At 34.7% G+C, this 14,336-nt stretch overlaps 1 long non-coding RNA gene across 1 annotated transcript in view; it reads right to left on the bottom strand.

Annotated features, from left to right (window-relative positions):
- Positions 1-1,611: 1,611 nt before the first annotated feature.
- LOC138837887 (uncharacterized) overlaps positions 1,612-14,336 on the bottom strand; it is a 95,966-nt gene continuing 83,241 nt past the window's right edge. Inside the window, exon 2 of the long non-coding RNA XR_011375489.1 lies at positions 1,612-1,970. This is a non-coding gene — a long non-coding RNA (uncharacterized lncRNA). The remainder of the gene's footprint in view (positions 1,971-14,336) is intronic.

The following is a 14,336-nucleotide window of genomic DNA, read 5'->3' as shown; positions in this document are numbered from 1 at the left end:
TTTCTTGTTTGAATCCTTTTTATTTCTTTCTCTTGTCTCATCTCCCTGGCTAGGATTTCCAGGACCACATTCAGTAGGAGTGAAGTTAGTAGACACTTTGGTTTCATTCCTTATTTAGAGGAAATTTCAGCTTTTCCCTGTTGAGTATGTTGTTGACTGTAGATTGTTTAAGGTACATTTCTCCTATCCCTCGCTTTATCAGAGCTTTTCATTATAAAATGGTGTTAAACCCCTGCTTTCACTATATTTGATGTCGGTATAATTTGTGGAGGAGATGGGGAAAAACAAGTCGTTTAAGGATACAGGTGGATCTGCTGCAACAATGAGAAGTACAAGTTGTCATGTCGAAAACGAGCTTTACAACGTTTTTGCGGGGGAGGGGAGGAAGGATTGGGTGGAGGGGTGATGGGGGGAGGCTGGGAAGGGACGTGAAGGGTAAACAAAGGAGGAGGCTGCAATGTTTGATAAGAAATGTACGCATTGGGCTGGGAAGGTAGCTCAGTGGTACAGCGCTTGCCTTGCATGCCTGAGGCCCTGGGTTCGATTCCTCAGCACCACATAAGCAAAAAGAAAAAAGCCGGAAGTGGCGCTGTGGCCCAAGTGGCAGAGCGCTAGCCTTGAGCTGAAGAGCTGAGGGACAGCGGCCAGGCCCAGAGTTCAAGTCCCACGACCGGATCCCCCCCCCCCAAAAAAAAGAAATGTACGCATTATCCTGCCCATGTAATTGTAACCCCTCTGTACAGTATGTTCACAAAAAATAAAAATTAAAATTAAACAAACAAACAAACAATAAAATGGTGTTAAAATCTGCCAAGGCTTTGTTTGCATCAGTTAATATTATGATTCTTGTCATTTTGAGTGGTACTTCAGCGTGAACCCAGAGCCTAAAAATAAGCACCTACATAAATGTGTATCAGTAGCATATATATACATATACATGATTTACATATATCATATATGCATATGTATATAGATATGATTTATATCATACACATATATATTACATGATTGCAATTGTGAAACTATATGCATGCATAAAGGGAAGGATACGTAAAGAAACAGAGGAAAAGACTATTAAAGTACATTGTATCTGTATATTAGGAAGATATAATGAAACTCATTGAAGTTTGAATAATGGGTGGAAAGGGAGGAAGAGGAAATGGGGTAATGGTGAGATTTAGCTTGAGTAATATAATAGAAGTGAAGTGCATGCAAAGAAAAACACTACAAAACCTTTTTCAGCAATTAATACATACATTTAAAAAATCCAGAATTAGAGGAAAGCAAAACAGATCCTGAATGGGAGGAGTTGTTATGGGTAAAGGAAGCATACATGCAGAGAGTTAAAGAGAATGAATATGATCCAAGCATTTCATAGCTGTGTATGAAAATAGAAACAGAGAGAGAGGAGGGGGAGAGAGAATGATGGAGGGCATAAATCTGATCAGAGAACATTATAAATAAATATGGATATGTTAAAATGAATCCCTCTTGTATTACTTAATGGATGCTAATATAAACAATAAAGCCAGGATGCATGCAGGCCTGCACTAACCTTTGTGCACTTGAATCCAAAGCTGTATAAATAAAGCATATCGTACACACAAACAATACTTTCATCCTCTAGTGGTATATTTCTTGATTAGCTAGAATTTTCACAATTATTTCAGATGTGTTAAATGTATGCTTAAAATGGTTTGTGAGTAGTCTATTGTAAACAGCTGACATGGCTGAAATGACTAGATTGGGACTTTTTGGAATGATGTTCAGTTCAGTGACTTGGCCAGCTTGATCTATAAGATCCCAGGATGTCCACATTTCAAGTTTGATTAATCATCAACCTTCTTCCTTCAAGGATTTCTATCTCATGCTGGGTAGATTACAGTCCAGTGACTCCCCTTAGCAGCTAGCCAGCTGGTGATAATTGTTGTTAATTTTCTGGTATTTGGCAGCGAATTGTTTCTTGACAACTGGAGAGAGAACAGGAGAAAGAGGAAAAGTGGTTTTTGCTCTAAAAAGCCTTATGTATTTACTGATGAAAGATTAAAATATAGAAAATACAACTTATAAAATAAGAATCTAGGGACTGGGAAGGTGGCTCAGTGGTAGAGCGCTTGCCTTGCATGCCTGAGGCCCTGGGTTCAATTCCTCAGCACCACATAAGCAAAAAGAAAAAAAAGCCGGAAGTGGCATTGTGGCTCAAGTGGTAGAGCGCTAGCCTTGAGCTGAAGAGCTGAGGGACAGCGCCCAGGCCCAGAGTTGAGGCCCTCGACTGGACCCCCCCCCACCAAAAAAAAGAATCTAAACAAAATCCTTCAGTTCAGAGAAGTCGTTTCCATGATTTGAGTGAATTTCAGAGCTATCACGCAGTTATTCTTGTCTTAGCATATTTTGTGATGCTATCATAAAATACCTGAGATTTGGTAACTGAAAAAGCAGAAATTTATTTTCTCATGCTGTTCAGTGCTGTCAGCCAGTCCAGAATAAATATGCCAGCAATTCTGGTGTCTGGCGAGGTCCTGAGCTTTCTAATTTCAAGGTATCAATTTTTTCTTGAAGAAAAATTTCTTACCTGATTAAAATACAGTTGTAAAAAGAGTCCTAGCCCATTGCAACAATGAGAAGTACACGTCCTTATGTCGAAAACGAACTTTACAACTTTGGTGGGGGGGAGGGCAGGAAGGATTGGGTGGGGGATGGGGGGAGGATGGGAAGAGATGGGAAGGGGAAACAAAGGAGGAGGCTACAATGCTTGATAAGAAATGTACTCATTATCTTGCCCATGTAATTGTAACCCCTCTGTACAGTATTTTCACATAAAAAATAAAAATTTAAAAAAATAGAAGAATTGCAAGCAAAAAAAATAGAGTCCTAGGTAGTTTCTTTTAGTACTTTATGATAGCACTGATCTGTATAAAACTTATGGTTAATGAACTTATTTTCAGTCATTACTGGGTATAAAATGTTTCCACCACTTTTGTCTACATATGACTAGAGGATTAATCAATTATAATCACCAAGTTTTTTGCTGTAGTTCTCCAGTTAAAGGAATCACATAAATTATGATATTTCAATTTGTGATGATTAGTTATAGAATCATTCCCATTTTTAGAGGGGTTATTTTACTTCTAAAAAGATGATGTGATTTGGGTAGTATCACATCCATAGAAAAAATTATTCATAAGATTTTGATTCAAGGATGAGGTATCTTTCTGCTAGACATGACCACTCATATATTATAATTGAGTACCCACTGGTGAAATAGGGTATAGTGTAAGACTGTAAGAAAACCTAATACATAAAAGTCACTATTAAGCATTCAGAGAGTGGAAATAATTGATTTAAAAGTGAAAAGGAGAGAAACAGTAGTTGTCTTAAGTATTGCATACACAGCTTGATATATCATGGATTATGTAGAAGAGAAAATACTTGGTGAAATAAATAACCAGAAGAAATCTTCAGAAGCCAAAAAAACCATGTAGGTAAAGAATTCAGAAAAAAATGTGAGTAGCAAGTAGAGACTATCCTGCTGTACAAGAGCTTTGGAATAAAAATATGTATCCTAGAGATAATCTAAGGTTCTCAGAAAAACAGATGATAAAGTATAATAAATCCATTAACTTTGAATCTTTTCAATAATCTAGTGTTAGTCCTGAAAAAATTGATAGTTTGGTATCGTCTAATGAAGTCTATAGACCTAATATATACTGGGGCTATATTTATATAATATGAATTATAACAAATAGTCTGCCCTTTTCAGTCTAATTTACAATGTGTGTGGCTAATATATGTAATATTATATTATCTATTTATATATTATACAATATATAATACATGGTGAATATTATATATGCTATGTTATACATAGTATATATTAACCACATCATTGCTATCTATCGATCGATCTACCTATCTATCAAATCAAGCAATATTTCTAGAAGAAGCCCTCCCAAAGTGTTATAGCAATGTATGACATACAGAAAATTGGTGTGCAGCAAAGTAGCAGTGTCATTTTAAAAAGAACTCCTGAATATCAGGCGAGAGTGGAAAAGTGTGCTTGTAACTTGTAACATATGGATTCTTGACTTACAAATAAATTTACCTCATAAGAAGCAAGACAAATGTGCTTTCTTTCTTAAAAAATTATCTTCAAGTTGTAAAGAGTTTCTAACTTAACGTGTCAGTCTGTGTACATCTTAATCAATGCCACCCTTTAAAAAAAATCATTCTCCCTCCATCTCTCCCATATCCACCTACCCCCTCAATTTACCTAGTTTAATTTTTACATGTATGCATTGATATTATGACTATATTGTCGGGTGCTATTGGCTCACGCCTGTAATACGAGGTACACAAGAGGCTGAGATCTGAGGATTGTAGTTCCAAGCCAGCCCAGACAGGAAAGTCCCGGTGATACTCTTATCTCCAATTAACCAGTCAAAAGCCGGAAGTAGCACTGTGGCTCAAGTGTTAGAGCGCTAGCCTTGAGCACAAAAAGGCTCAGGGACAGTGCCCAGGCCCTGAATTCAAGCCCCACAACCAGCAGCAAAAAACAAACAAACCCCAAACCCAAACACACACACACACACACACACACACCACAAAAAACCCACACACAAGAAAACAAAAAACAAAAAAACACCCCATTAGAGTTGGCCACTCTTCCTCTCTCCATTCATCTGCATCCCCTTTCCTTGACCTAATACCTCCCTCCTGTACCCGACAACACATCTTCCAATTTCATAGTACACATTTTTTAACTGCAAGTTAGTTGTTCAAAGGAATTATGCCATTGGACTACTTCCAGTCATACACTTTGCATGTACCACAGTTCGAAGGAGTAAGAGAAACAGTGGAATTAACGGAAATATGCGGGTATTCTCTAAGGAGAGTTCCAGAGGCTCAGCAAATAGATAAATGGTATTGCAATAAGCTAACAACATTCTTTTTTTTGCTTTTACAGATCTAGTGAATTACTTTTATTTACATGTACCTTTATGTACACGAACCTTTTCTGTACACAAAAAATCTCAGTATCTATACATACAAGGTTCCCACGTACTTTACAATAGTTCTTTACTTTTGTTTCTAGATGAACATAAAAGCACGTCTCAAAATATTACTCAACAACCACAGAATTACAGAAGTCAGAGGAGAATTTCAAGCCTGTATGACCATACAATTTTTACAAAAGACAAAATTGATCACTTTGAAGATATCACTAGTAAAAAGAAAGGAATGCAGATGCTAAATGGAAAATGGTGCTGTTGTTTCCTGAACAGTATGATAAGAATGTCTGTTCATTAAGAAATACTTAATCTTCAATTGAATATTTTACTTCCATTAATATCTAAAAGTTTCTTTACAGCAGAGGATACAGATACTAAGCTAAAAAGCCAGCCTAAAAATGGAAGATATTTGTCTGTTGTATGTCTGACAATGGCCTAATATCCAGAATATATACAAAGAGTTCAAGGAAACAAACCCTGAAGGAATCAATAAACCAATTAATCAATGGGCAAAGAAGCCAAAAAGAAAGCTTTTCTTTTTTCTGAAGACAATCTGACTTCCCAAGAATACATTTAACAATATAGAGGAGAGGTACAATTTTAAGATTAAAAAAAATTGAATAATTCAGAAATTACATAGAGAAACATTCACTATGAAAAAGCCTAAATTTTTGAGGAGAGATTAAAGAACAAAGAGTTATGGCTTCATATTTCTATCAGGTACCATCAGATAAATAAACTGAATATGAAATTATTTTCCAAGGTGATAAAGTTCAACATGGTTGGTGTTCTGAAGGGTTGCTGGAATGGACTCAAATTAGATGGAAGAAGTACCATAGTAAGTAAAAGCAGTTAATAACAGAAGGATATATGCTCAGTTCTTGAATGGACGAGGGTTGTTAGTGAGACATAGATAGGGGCACACTTTTCTCAATAAGGTCAGTACATTTTAAAGTATATTTTATATACACCAGCGGGACCCATCAGCTGCACTGGATATTGACCAAAATGAACTAAGCAACACAATGGCAGTGATGGGAACAAGTGGGAAAGAGGAACAACTGATGTTATGCAAAACAAAAGAAATGTACATATCACCCAATGAGGAAGAAATATCTGTGTTGCAAAGCTCATAGAACTCATAAATGTTATAGACCATGATAGACAATTTGCTCCATGAAAGTTAGAATGTGTTTGTAACTTTAAGCATCACGATCCCACAATACTGTGAAATTTGGGGAATTATATAATCACAATAAAAAATTTGGAAAAAATAAAAAATAAAAATAAAGTATATTTTAACTTATCTTTAAGTACTTGTAAAAAGGTCTTGGTTCAACATATTAATTTATGAGTGCAATGCATTTTGTACAATGATCAATGCTACCTCTTCCATAATTCTCCAGCTCACAAAATGGGAGATATGAGAAGACAATTTATAATGGAGGACAAGTGAATGAGGCATCAAAGCACTATTTTAAAGGAGAGATTCTAAGCATCTATAATAATTGTCACTTAGACTATAACTAGGAATTGGAGAAAAATGAGTCTACCTCAATTTCTTCTTTCTCCCTCAAGATAGGCAATTTTGATTGGATCTCACAACTCCTTGTGAATATGCTAATAGAACTGATAAGCTGGACGATAATTTCTGATCTTTTCACAGCTGTATCTACTTATAAGGTATTCTTTTACTACAGAACATGAGAAAAATTGTGTTTTAAGAAAACTATACTTTTATGAATTTATGATATATTGTAGTAGAAAATAAAAGTTTTTGATTGTATTTGTTGTAGCTATAGGGCTAATTAAGATACAAAACCTCAGTGGTCTCCAAATTAAATAGCTTCCTTGCACAATTTGTAACAGACATAGTAGTATGTATACTATTGTGTATTCTAACTCAGAACAAACAAGTGTAATTGATTTAGGAAGGTGAATATGAAGGGCTTAGGGAATCTCATTTTCATTTGGTATTGTTTGTGGGTTATTTTATCCTCTCTTTTAGCTCCAGTGGCCACCTAACATCTTTGGCATATGATCTCCTCCAGCAATAGGAATTACCACATATTGAATTCTTCTCTGTTGGGTTGCTTTGACTTTCTCTTCCCTAGTGAACAGAAAGTAACTCTGCCTTTAAAATGTTCATGCAATTAGGTCAGACCTAATCTGCTTCTTTTAAGATTTGAGTTCTTAATTATTTCTGCAAAATACCTTCACAGCAGTAACCTAAATTGCACCCTATTGCAGAATGTCTTTTGTGGGTTAATGTCAATATCTTGGTCTATTTTTATTAGGCACTCACTTCACTCAACCAAATCAAGCATTTTAAAATAGATGGTAAGCACTCACTTGCTAATGTGCAGACGAATTGAAAAGACCGGGATAGTTAGAGTAACCCAGTTTCCTATTTACTACACTTACTTCCAGGGTGAATGGGAGGCTATCACAAATCCAGGAATATTATTGCTTTCAGGATAATGCAGTTCCAAGAACCCATCATTCCTCCACAATTGTGTGTCAGGTGATTGAATTTTCATTTTCAGTATTGCAGGTAGAATCAGAGAAGTATGCTTTGCTTTAAAAATCATTTAGTATAAGATACTCTAAAGGATACAGTTACTTTGTAACAATGGCTTCATTCTTTTCTGCTTGTTCCTACTCTCTACATTGGTAAAGTAGAGAAACTTTTACCTATTCCATTCTTGAAGCAGATATATTAGAAGAGATATGAGATTGCTGGGTAGTGCAATAAAGTATTTTGAAATACCTAACAGAGGAAAAGTCTAAATCTCTTAGCAAACAATTATATATTTCTAACAGTAAGAGTTTAATAAAACAGATTTTTTGGTGGTACTAGGGTTTGAACTCAGGTTCACAATTGCTAGCTTTACTTTTTTTCTCTAGATCTAAGCCTTCTCTTTTAAGTATTTTCTTTCTTTTTTTTAATTATTGTAAAGGTGGTGAACAGGGGATTGCAGTTACTTTAAGTAAAGTAATTAGTGCATCTCTTTTAAAACATGATTACCCTCTCTCTTTTTCTCCCACGTACCCCTCCCTACTTCTCCCCCCCCCCAAGTTGTACAATTCATTTCCACCATAGTGTCAAGTGAGTATATTGTTGTATTAGTTCATCCTTTGTCCTGCTGTTTTAGTGATTACCTTTCTCTTCTACAGATCAGATAAACTTATATGCAAGATAAAGGCTACAGAAAACAGAAAAAATAGAAATAAACACATACAGAACATAATAATGAATTTGTAAGTATTTAATGTAAATCTTTTTGGCTCTGATAATTTTTGAGATAACATCTCACATTTTTCCTGAATCAGCTTGGACTAAAATCTTCTTTCTTATGCTTTAATCTGTAGCATTATCCTTATATTCCCTGTAAATTTATTAGGGTATAAAGGAAGAAGATATCTCCCTGCAGACCAACATTATCCAAAGAAATGGAGTGCTCTTCTGTGCTCTCCAATGTGACAGCCATACATTGGTTAAGTACTTGAAATATGGTTAGTAAAACTGAGGAATTTTTATTTTAATTTATTATAATTGTAGTTTAATTATGATCTGTGACCAGATGACTATATGGACTAGACTACTTTAGTAGCTATGAACTTTGCAGAAGTGGTGGTCAACATCCTTGTGTGGGGTTGTTCTTGGAAAAGAGACAAGCAAGCAAGCAGTGGAAGAAAAGTCTGGATAAAGGGATAACAAGGGGTAATAGGAGGTAAAGTTGCTGAATGTGTTAAAGACATCCTTAGCGTCTTCTAGAAATACCAAAGAAATAAAAGGTAATCCATACAGAGGGGCCAAAATCATCCAGATAAGCACATAGATTTAATGACCTAACACAATTCGTGACTCTCTGACAAAATCAAAATGATTAAAATCCTCAGTGAAATACTAACAAATTGAATTTAACAGCACAATAAGAGTCATTCACCATAATCAACTGGGATTTGTCTTTGTAATCATAGGTTGGGTTAGCCCACACAAATTAGTGAATGTGATTTACCAAAGAAATAGAATGAAGGATGAAAACCATATGATCACTTCAATAAAGTCAAAAAGAATATTTGTCAAAATTCAACATGTCAGAAAAATATATTAGGGAAATATATTCAATATATTAGAGACATCTCTCTTCTAAATGAACTTTTAAAGGTCATATGCAACAAACCTACAGATAACAGTACACTTAATAGTTGAAGGCTTTTCTTCTAAGATCAGGAACAGGACAATAAGTCATATTCTTTTTCATTATAGTAATCATGGGAACAGAAGCTAAGCCAGAACACTTAGACAAAATAAACAGATAAAGAAATATAAATATATACATATCAAAGATACATCATATAATATATTTCATTATCCTTCCTTTGCAGAAAATATGATTTTACAGAAAATCCTAAAGATGCCACCAATAAGATATTAGCATGAATGGAAATTTATATAAAGTTTCATGATATGAAGTTAGCATAAAAAAACACGTCTTCTAATTCACTGATGACAAATGATCTAAAAAAAGTCAAAGAACAAACCAATTCATAGTGGCTATTCTCCAAAATACTCAGCAATAAATTTAAAGAAAGAGATAAAAAGAATCCTCTCAAATAAATGAAAATATATACCATATTTTTGAATTAGAATTAATAGTAAAATGTCTATACTATCCAAAGCAGTCTACAGATCCAGTGTAATTACTATGAAACTTCCAATGCCTTTTTTTTTTTTTTTTTTTTTTTTTTTTTTTTGTCGGTCGTGGGGCTTGAACTCTGGGCCTGGGAGCTGTCCCTCAGCTCTTCAGCTCAAGGCGAGCACTCTACCACTTGAGCTACAGCGCCACTTCCGGTTTTCTGGTGGTTTATTGGAGATAGGAGTCTCACGGTCTCTCCTGCCCGGGCTGGCTTTGAACCGCGATCCTCAGATCTCAGCCTCCTGAGTAGCTAGGATTACAGGCGTGAGCCACCAGCGCCCGGCGTCCAATGCCTTTTTTATATAAGTAGAAAACAGATCCTAGAATTTATCATAATTCATGATGTGTACTTGAACATTGCTAAGAGTGAGTTTTACGCATCCTTGTCACAACAAAAGATAAACATGTGAGGAAATGCATTTTAATTGCCTTGATTTATCCCGACCAAAATATATACATTTATCAAAACATGTTGAACATAAATGTGCATATTTTAAAAGGACTTCAAATGAGGTAGCATTTGTGAGACTGTGAAAGGAAAGGCGCTGAAGTAGCATTATCAGCTCAGAACTAAATACATAAATGCTGCTTCTTTATAGTTCTTGCATTTGAAGGTGACAGACTAACAGATGGAGGGAATGGATGATGTGTTCTTGACACAAATTAAAGAACTGGCAGAGAGGCAAAGTGAGGGAGTTTCTGGACATGTGCTGGAAGTCTCGGTTGGCTAAGATCAGAGAATCCAACAAGCTCTGGATTTGCCTTGCTGATGACTTCATCTCCCCAAAGACAGAACAAGAACAGAATTTGCTCTTCTGCTTTGGACCCTGCCTTCAAAATAAGTGATGTTATTTCCTTTCCTTGCAGAAAGGAAACAATACCATTTTGAATGATAAAGTATCCATGAAAGGAAAGCTGTGCTGTGTTGATCATCTAGGTATTGTGGAGTCAGATTTTATAAGGTTAGAAGAAATATGGACTCTTTCATGAGATAAGCTTTTGTGAATCTATTTCTTCTCTATCACTGTTGTAAAAATTCACTCCCTGATTTGTGGCCTAAAAACATTCATTTATTATTATCTCACTGCTTTGTGACTCTATACTCTGAATGAGTATGGCTCAGTTGATTCTTTAAGGCTCAGAAAACCAAATTTAATGACTGTGTGTGTGGCTGAACATCTCAATTCAGTCAGTGGTTCCAATTCATTTTCTTGAAGTTATCACACTATGGTCACTTATTAACTTGCTGACTGTCAGTAGGGCTCTGTCTACATCCAGTTGGTATTTGTGTTCCTTCTTGCTCATTGCCCGTGGCTCCCTCCACTAGTGGCACATTGAATCCTAATCATAACTTTTCTGTCTTGGAAAACTGTCTGTAAGGGCTAGCATAAATAGATCTGTCACATCTTGATCATCTGGATAATTACCCTACCATCAAAAAGTTTCTTTAGTAATCATTTATATTAATTCCTTAGGAGACATGGAACACTCTCTTCAACTTTATTTTCATTATTTTTCTCTTAAATGTCCTTTTGGACATTCTGTTCTAATCATCCTCCACCCTCATTAGTTTTTCAAATTATAATTTTATTTTTTAAGTAGTTGTACAAAATAGTTTAACCTACCCTGAGCTTTGTAAATTCAATTATATGTGTAAATTCGATTTTTCATGTAAAGGAGTAAAGACTACTAAGTGAACATCTTGAGAGCCATTATACATACCACAGCACAATGTATACTAGACAAGTGAGTCATAAAAGGGAAGATGACAAATTTCTGAAATCAAAATTTTAAGGAATGAGTTCAGATTTTTAAACATTTGAATTTTAAGAATAGTGTCAAGAAGAGTAACATTTTGCATTAGATAATTTTTCTAGAAATGTTGAAAAAACAAAGTATCATCACATATATATTTGCAGTAAGAACATCAAGAGTTTAGGCCTGGGACAGGCTGAAAGAAGAATGTTAATAAAAATCTCAGAGATAATGGAATTTTTCCCTTAAAATAACTGAATGGTATTCAAACCAGAAAAAACACAATCAGGAAATATAAGAACTAATTGTTTTGTTGAAATGAATTGTATCTCAGTATTACATAGTTGAATTATATAGAAAATTTAAGGAGACAGGCATCAAACAAGACTTTCAAACAAGAGATTGAAGAAACACAAAGCATCGACTATTCTCTTTGGCTTAACCATATTGTCAAGCTTTGACAAGCGTAAAATTTACTTAGAAAATTCCTTGTTTTTAATCAGTAAAGAGATTTAAGGCATATTGCAACTCCTTGAATTTCTGAGTTGAATACTTAATTATGAAGACTGACTGAGATGCTACTGATGGTGACATAAAAGATAGGCTGGTAATATTTTTTAAGAAAGGGAGTGTTGACATAGACATGTAGAGCTGAGAGAATGCAGAAAACAGGAGACTACAAAAGGCAAAAAGCTGTATAGATTGAAGATTGTAGAAGAGCTCAAGAGGTTATCCAGTTCCAGCTCCTGAAAAAATGTCAATATTGTTTTCAGTTGAGTCACCAATGATAAATGACTTAATTGTTAATATAAGTTACTAAGTCCTGGCCCATCAGCACTCCAAGACCATAGCTGTACAACTAATAGCTAAGGGCCACTGGCACTCAAAACTTTGAAGTTGATGACTCCTATATACCTACCTTTTTGCCTCCATGATTCTAACCATATAGGACAAATGAATGAACCTTCAGCCAATTTGTTAAAATATCTTAGATCCCTTGAATCCAGAGGAGACATTTTAGACAGTAGATCATTATACTCCTGCATCTCTCTTTCTTTCTTTCATTCTTTCTTTTTTTGTTTTGTTTTTGTTTTGTCAGTTGTGGACTTGAACTCTAGGCCTGGGCGCTGTCCCTGAGCTCTTCAGCTCAAGGCTAACACTCTACCACTAGAGCCACAGCACCTTTTCTGGCTTTTTCTGTTTATGTGGTGCTGAGGAATCGAACCCAGGGCCTCATGCATGCGGGGCAAGAACTTTACCACTGAGCCACCTTCCCAGCCTCTCTTTCTTTCTTATGTATATACTATATATAGTATTTATGCATATATGCATATGTATATGTAGCATGTATACTGTATATATATACTATACTAATATATAAGGTATAATAGTATATACTATTATATAATATACAATTATATATTTTATAATAAATATAAATTATATAAATATATATTCATAATATATAAAGTATATATATAAAATATATAAAACATATAACTATAAACAATATTATATATACTATACTATTATATGAAATATATAATATGTATAATTTATCACATATAATAATATAGTATATGTATTATATAGTATATTTATGTATACTATATAGTATATATACTATAGTATACTATATAGTATGTATTCTATTGTATTTCAGTTAAAGATAATTTACTTTTTGAGCAAACATGCTAGAGTGGAGTCATACAAGGCCATGTATACCACTGGTTATTAAAAGTCTTTAGTTTGATCAATGTTAGATCAAAGTTTCTGAAATTAAAACTGCCCAATCCTATACTTATAATCTTAACCTGAAACCCTGACAATATATCCATTAAGAGTCTCACAATCTAACCAAACCGTATTTCTAAGAATTTACCTAAGACCTTCATTCTGCCTCCATAAATAAAGATTCCCATTATGGAATCTTGCAAATATGTATCTCGGTATTTTGTTCTTTTCTGTCCTCATTATGACTACACTAAACTAAGCATCATTCATCTGTTACCTTAGTACTGCCAGCAGCCTTTTAATCATTCTCTCTAAATAGAGCCTTTCCTGTGTACAATCTGTTACAATCTGAAAACAGAATCATCCTTTAAAAACACAAATGTGATCATTTATGATGTTCCTCTCTTACTCAAACATTTTCATAGATTTCTACTGCTCTTAGGATACAGTTTCATGGTTAATATGGATCTTGAGACCTTGGCTTCTGATCATCTTCCCAGATCACATTTTCTTATACCCCTTGTATTCCAAGCATACTGGCATATTACACTTCTGTGTCTGGAACATTATCTATCTATCTATCTATATGTTTATATAGATATATGTGTGTGTATTTTTTGTCCTTTCTCCTGAATAAAATATTCTAAATCTATCATCTCTTAGCTAAAAGACTACTTTGGGACCCATAACCCAAAAGATATCAGAAAATGTTAATGTTTCTCTTATTTTCCTTCTTATTGCATATCAAAACTCATAATTCTAGTTTTGGGGAGTATATTAATATCCACATTGACTGTGTTTAGGTTGTACAGAATTCTGTACTATATTTTAGTAAGCCTGTAATTAAGCAATGTGCATTGCTTAATAAATTTCAGATATCCAAAGATAATCTTTTATGGCATGTAACTGATGGGTGTATGGGAGTGAGTAATGATCCTCTGGTTGGTATTACCCTTTCCTGGTACATATCAGTGGCAGCACTGAGATGAAAACATGGTTGAATGGTATTTGATGTAACAGTGACATGATAACTAACTCATGAACTTAATCCAGGGTGCAGCCACACCCTCTGATTTCACGCTTTGTCTGATATGATTGAGCACCACACACCATTAGCAAAACAAGGCTACTTCAG

This window comes from Dipodomys merriami, unplaced genomic scaffold, assembly GCF_024711535.1.
Source record: "Dipodomys merriami isolate MVZ:Mamm:240054 unplaced genomic scaffold, mDipMer1.0.p SCAF_10, whole genome shotgun sequence".
Lineage (NCBI taxonomy): Eukaryota > Metazoa > Chordata > Mammalia > Rodentia > Heteromyidae > Dipodomys > Dipodomys merriami.
Note: the sequence above shows the minus strand (reverse complement) of the source record. Positions and strands in the feature narration are given on the sequence as shown.